The sequence below is a fragment of the Lissotriton helveticus genome, chromosome 1_1 (genome assembly GCF_964261635.1).
Source record: "Lissotriton helveticus chromosome 1_1, aLisHel1.1, whole genome shotgun sequence".
Lineage (NCBI taxonomy): Eukaryota > Metazoa > Chordata > Amphibia > Caudata > Salamandridae > Lissotriton > Lissotriton helveticus.
Window position 1 is genome coordinate 506,127,584 of NC_136057.1, and position 7,205 is coordinate 506,134,788.

Here is a 7,205-nt window from a genome sequence, read left to right on the forward strand (position 1 = left end):
AACAAGCTGGAAGCTGAGCCCTAGGGAGCAATCACCAGGATGGATGCGGCCTCCCTAGATCCTCAGTCTGTTTGCGCCTGCCTAGCGGAGTGAGTCCGTCCCCTAGCATCGACAACTTGTTACCTGGTTATGGAAGTGAGGGGCAGCGATAATGGTGCCAGTCCAACTTTCAGCATGGCCAGCAACCTGGTGTTTTCAGAAGCTCTGGTACAGCTGCAGCCTGCTGGTGGGATCTGGTGCTGCGGGTGGAGCAGGTAGTGGCGTGCCAACCGGGCTCACACCGCTCAACTGCACTCCTTAGTTATCATTTTAATTTGAAATTGATTAAACCGTACAGTCTTTGAAACAAACAGCATCCTGGCTGGCTGTAAGGTGTGTGCCTCACTCTTCTGAGCCTTGCCAATGCCCGTGATGCTGTCTGGGGCGGCTCGCAAGAACTAGGTGTCCTTCCATGTCTGGTGCTTTGCAGTAATTTTAAGAACTTCTTAGAGTTTCTCATTGGTGAAATTGGTGTAATTTCTGATATTTATATGCTTGCCTCATCTTTATCACTTGACTTTGCTGGCAAGAAAGTCACTCGCCGTTTTTGAAATGTGACTCATAATTACACTGAAATTATGAGAATGTCACACAAGGCAATTGAAAACCTTGGCAGCTGTGTTACCTCTTCTGTCATTCTCTCTCCTCATGTTTTAATTTACAATGTGATTCCAACTCTTTAAAAATAAAAAATCCATTGTTTCACTTAGACTCCAGGCATATGTTTAAATTTTACTTATTTTACGTTTCCTTCTTTGTACTACTTGAGATATACTTAAAAAATTCCATTCTTTCACTCAGACTCCATACATGTTAAATTTTATTTATTTTACGTTTCCTTCTTTGTACTGCTTGTGATTTGCTTAAAAAATAAAAATGCCATTCTTCCACTCTGACTCCATGCATATGTTTAATTTTTATTTATTTTACGTTTCCTTCTTTGTACTACTTTCGATGTGGTTAGAAAATAAAAATTCCATTCTTCCACTCCGACCCCATGAATATGTTTAATTTGGGTTATTTTACGTTTACTTCTTTGTACTACTTGCGATTTGTTTAAAAAATAAAAATTCCATTCATTCACTCCGACTCCGTGTGTGCATTTATTTAATGCATTTATTTAATTTTGATTAATTTCACCTTTCTTTGTTTGTGCTAGTTGCGATTTGCTTGGACAATAAACATTCTTGTGTACGCATATTATTTTCATTTATTTAACCTTTCCGTCTTTGCACTACTTGTGACTTGCTTTCTGTCTTCTGTGCAGTATTAAAGAAAAAGTCAGATAATTTATAGTGTGAGCCTGTCTGGTATCCCGTGAGATCGTGTATCCCCGCGCTCAGCCCGAGCAGAGATCGACTGCTTCTGTCTGATACTGCCCGGGCTGAGAGAATTCTCCGAAGACGGCCGAAGTGAAGGGGATACACGATCCCAAGGGGATACCAGATATTATACAACACCGGTGCTTGGCACCAGAAAGCCTCTGCCTGCATCTCCTCATCTTCTGTGTCGCTCCTGTATTTGACAGGTTTATGGTGCTCTCTCCTTACGTCTGCTCCTGCCTTCAGGTGCCATATTTCAGAAGTCTTCGAGAGGCAGGTTCACGGTGTCACCCCATGTGGGGTGTCACCCGGTGCGGTCCGCACCCCCGCACCCCCCTTGTGACGCCACTGTCGAGCATACGGTGGGTGCTGCTGTACACCCCTTGAAGTTGTGTGCAAGATAATAGTAGCCTGTTGTGTATTGCACAACATTGCAGTAAATCATGGCTTACACATACCTCTGTAACCTCATCTAGGTCTGAATCCAGGGAACAGGGCCATTGTACAAAACAGGGGGCAGGGTATGCAAGTGCGTGACCAGCTGGTTGACATTTCTTCTCTTGAGCAACCTGTTGTGTTACGGCCTTTATATGGTTTCACAGTCTTTGGTCAATGATGCTTGTTGTACATCTAACACTCTGTCGACAAATTCAAATCATAAGACTACTCTGTAAGCCAATGCAAAATGTATGTAAACAACAGCTGCTGTCAAGAATCAAAAGATTGGCCATGCAACACATTTTGTGCACATGTCAGTGATTACTGTGGACAACGCCTCAAAGACTCTATTGCCTTAGGGGATTTAATGTCACTGCCTGTGTGAGACCTCCCTGGACAGTATTACAATAGAAATGTAATGTTGGTCTCTGAGACACAGTAGTTGTGGTGCTGACTTAGTGAGAGTAGGAATGTTCAGTACTTCTTTGCCCATAGTCTACTGTTTACCTATTTTGTATTATAATGGCTAGCAAGATACCATAGTAACATTACTACACACTCCTTCATTCTACATGTTGCATATGTGATATACTCTGACACTGAATGCCAATGGTAAGCCTCTATGTGGAGTTGTGTTTATGATTTGCAGCATGAAACATATGAATGTACAGGTATTAAAAATATATTTGGCCTGATTCACAAAGGGCTTCCGCACTTGTGGGGGAGGCCCCTTTGTCATGGGGAAGCCTCCGCACTTGAGGCAAGATCTCTGCAATGAGAACTCTCATTGCTGAGATTCAACCACAATCGTGCAGACTTTCCCATGACTGTGGGCCTCCACCACGAGTCTGGAGGCTCTTTGTGAATCAGACCCCTTGCATTTGTGTGTGCTGCAACTCATGTAGCAGTGTGTCCATATGTCTGTCATACTTGCACCATGGTTCAAGTGGGCCTGTGTACTGACATTGATTACCTATGCTCGTAGCTGCCAAATTTCAGTTACTTGCCACTCCAGGCCATCAGTTTTTTCTTTGAAATCTGGGACTTGTAGTCCATTTTTACTATTGAAAAAAGAAGACGGAAAGTGCCAGAATGCAAAGAAAAAACCTGGACTAGAGCAGTACGTCACACATGGACTTGGCAAACTTGGCAATGTTCTATGCTCATACTCCTTAATGCATCCAAATAAGGGCCGACTCAAAAAGGCTAGGCATTTTGTATTGAGAGGAATGAATGCATCACACATGCAGGTCTAATGCCCCCCTACTATCATATGTCATTGTCTCATGAAAACTTTCAGGTACTTTTTGAGATGTTTGTTAAGGAGTGGCTGGCCCTGATCAAGCTTTTAATGTTGTTACACATCCACCTGGCACTTAGGGTACATCTTGGGCTGCTGCAAGTAAACAGACACTGCACTGCAGCACGCAGAGAAATGTCTCCAGATTTGGCTATGCAATGCTTTACTCAGCTGTTCCTCTGGTCCCTCATAAAGCTGAGGGAACTTATCAAGCACCACCTCAATTAGTAGTTTCAATTCAATTTCACTGAAAGTGGGTACTTTGTCCTCAAAGCCTTGAGCCATGTTAGGGGCAGGCTAGATATACAGAGCAGCAGGATGGCAGAGGAACTTACTTGTAGGTGAGGATGGCTCAGAATGACCACACAATAGCTCTCTGAAACTTCCTGTACTTGAACTTCCTGCTTTTTTGTACCTGTTTGTCATTTTCTGTATAAAATCTTTGGGTTTCAGCTCAACTGCGTAATCTCTGCCACGCATCACGTGACCGGATACCCAGCACCACAGACAGCGTCAGGAAGTAACAGCTATCCGGACGTTGTTTTGCTGTGTGCTCGTCGCTCCTACTGGAGCAGTTCTTGGAGAGCGGCTGTAAGTGGATGTTGTTCCCCGATTTTTCAGATACCTTTTCTGCGTATGTGTTTTCATTAGCTGTCACTTTCATTTACAGACCAGTGTTCTACACTCCGTACTACAGATTTATCATTTATTGATTTACCGAGAATAGTGTCATCACAAAGACACTATAGAGGGTATTCCTTTAGTACCTATACCGAGCATTGGACTTTCCCCATCAAGAGGTAGTGTATTCTATTTACCCTTGTCCTGATGAGGCCTGAATCAATGGGCTGAAACGCGCCAACCCTACAGCTCGGTGGAGTCCGATAGACTAAGATTGATGTATAAGAAAATTAAATACACACTTCTTCTAATATGTGGAGGGTTGATTTACCCCTTCTAGTCTGTATTGAACTACCTCTTTCTTCGGATTGCTTTTGGAAGGAATCTCCTCTGTTTGTGATTAGCAACCGTATTTAGGAAGGAGTTGCAAATGTATATGTATGTATACATTTATGTATATGTTTATGTGCTTTTTTGATATAATTTTAAAAACAGATAACATATTTCTTTGATAGTGCACCTGTAGTTAGTATCTGAGTTCTTTATTTATTTATTCCTCTGCATTATTTTGTTTCTGTGCAGGGTGCAGATTCTGGCAAGATATTGCAGTGCGCTGCAGTGCAGTGGGCGTGTAACATCAGCAAACCCAGATGTACTGCAAGCGCTAGGAGGACCTGCAACTCTGGGCCTGAATTAATGCCCAGGACTTATTGCGCCTGTCCCACAAGTCTCATTCACAGAGGCCCCACCTTAGCCCACTATACATCATCATTACTAGTGTACTAAGGTCCTTATAAAATTTGAATGCAATGGTGAAGGAGTGGCTAGGACAATGTCCGGTGTTGGTATGAGAGCGGTTTGAGTGTTGGATGCTGTATCATGTATGCTTTTTGTGTGTATTTCTTTCCAGGTAAAATATTATATGTATGTTCCATGAAGTAAAGGGAGACTTTGTGATACTTTTCTCACTCCAAATGTTACAAATATATCAAAGGGGGATGAAACACACACATCACTTCAACAGTGGCAGTATGTCATTTCCAGGAGCGGCTCGTGCAGATAAGAGAGGTGGGGAGGGTGGGGGGACTCGACAGACGACGATGAGAGAAAATTAAACCCTGCCCCACCGCTCTTACCTGCATGGGCCGCTCCTGCTACTTTCAAATATCTAGGTAGCTGTACTAACTATGCACATGTGATTACTAGTGTACAGCACAAATAAATTAGTGCGCTGCAGTGTAGTGGGCGTGTAACATCGGCAAACCCAGATGTATTGCAAGCGCTAGGAGGACCTGCAACTCTGGGCCTGAATTAATGCCCAGGACTCATTGCGCCTGTCCCACAAGTCTCATTCACAGAGGCCCCACCTTAGCCCACTATACATCATCATTACTAGTGTACTAAGGTCCTTATAAAATTTGAATGCAATGGTGAAGGAGTGGCTAGGACAATGTCCGGTGTTGGTATGAGAGCGGTTTGAGTGTTGGATGCTGTATCATGTATTCTTTTTGTGTGTATTTCTTTCCAGGTAAAATATTATATGTATGTTTCATGAAGTAAAGGGAGACTTTGTGATACTTTTCTCACTCCAAATGTTACAAATATATCAAAGGGGGATGAAACACACACATCACTTCAACAGTGGCAGTATGTCATTTCCAGGAGCGGCTCGTGCAGATAAGAGAGGTGGGGAGGGTGGGGGGACTCGACAGACGACGATGAGAGAAAATTAAACCCTGCCCCACCGCTCTTACCTGCATGGGCCGCTCCTGCTACTTTCAAATATCTAGGTAGCTGTACTAACTATGCACATGTGATTACCAGTGTACAGCACAAACAAATTAGTCTTGCCATGCTAAATGTGGCACTTGCCGTGTAGAGTGTCCATTGTTGTCAAGGGATTTTCCAATATTTAGAATTGCATGTTTGCAAAGGTCATATCCAAGGCCTTGTTTGTATATGTGCACCCAATTTTGCATGTATGTTGTGTTTCACTATGCTACACAACAAATGATATTTGATAGTAAATGTAAGTCTGCTTAGACTGCACATTATAGGATAATCCTGGATCCACTTGTAGGTGTGTATAGATCCATCCAGGCTGTGTCCCATCTCCACTTGTAGACTTACATTGGAAGATACCTATGTTTCAATGTCAGAAAACTCACATTGCACTAATGCTGAAGATGAGGGTTAGTAAACACTAATGAGTATATTGACCTAAATTGAGAAAGATGTTATTGTGTGAGTAATATCTGGACATTAGATTGATAGTATACATACTTCTGGGCCCTAGAAACATATAATTGTTTAGTGAGATCAAAGAAGTACAAAGTCAGCACTTGCTTTACGCAGTCTCATGCTTGTTATTAATTGTACACCAACTACATAATTGTTTGCTTTCAATTTTAAACAGGACAGGCCCAGGGGCAGAGTAGGAGATCCTCACTTCAGCTGGCATGTCCTCTGGATTCCACCAGTGAGGATGAGGAGGAGGGACATGAACCATCTGGCAGGGGTAGTGCGCCCACCCGATGGAGCATTCAACAGCTAAAGTAACAGCCCAGGTGGGAGCAGAAGAGACTGAAGGGAGAGGACATTCACAGGGACACATCCAGTCAGCCATCCAGGGGAGGAAGAATGTGGCTCCACCCCTGGCCCACAAAAACTTAACTTGGAAATGGTGTTCCCAAATGGCCATCATCAATGCCTCCATCACTTCCTTGGTGATGGAGTCATATTTATATTGTATGCGTTGGCCCAACAACCTACCTAGACCACTGTAGTTGTATCTCCCAGTGCATCTTCCCTCACTGTTGCCCTTGGTACCCGTCATACCCCTCATGTTTCCTGCTCCTGTGGGGTATCTGGCCATGCACCGTACAGCCAGGAAGTGTCCAGAGGAGCAGACGTTCTCCACATTGTGAGAAGGAGGACATTGAGGATGACCAGTGACTGGACTATGATTGGACTGTGGACTTTTCATTTAGCCCATGTACATAAACTGGTTCCTCAGATGCTTCCTGACTTGTTTTTTTTATTTTGCCCAACCCCCTCCAAGTTCCCTTGCCCATTCTTCCTGAAAATTTTATTTGATTTCCTTAGTCCCCTTTCAATGGACAATTTTTAAAATTTAATTAATTTCCTAAAACATACATATTATTCTTGAACGCCATCTCTCTCTTGTGTTGCTAATTATATATGCTGGATTCAATGTATGTAAGTCTACATTAGTGGGTGTTTAGCCATGCTTTCTACATGATACACAGATTGTCCTACTTATCTACAGACCTTACTCACACACATTTATCGTCACATATATGGCCTACAACCAGAGTAGCCAATTGTCCATCATCATCTTTTACGAAGCTCAGTATTCACTTGTGAAGAATATCTTTTTATTTGCATATATTGGAGGTATACACATTTTACAGTGATCATGGGGTATCTCTACTGTAACTTCACAATTGTGGTGGTAAGGATCT

At 42.9% G+C, this 7,205-nt stretch overlaps 1 long non-coding RNA gene across 1 annotated transcript in view; it reads left to right on the top strand.

Moving 5' to 3' along the window:
* Positions 1-6,739, top strand: part of LOC144769975 (uncharacterized) — a 330,455-nt gene extending 323,716 nt beyond the window's left edge. Inside the window, exons 4-5 of the long non-coding RNA XR_013598767.1 lie at positions 3,553-3,690; positions 6,137-6,739. This is a non-coding gene — a long non-coding RNA (uncharacterized LOC144769975). The remainder of the gene's footprint in view (positions 1-3,552; positions 3,691-6,136) is intronic.
* Positions 6,740-7,205: the final 466 nt, after the last annotated feature.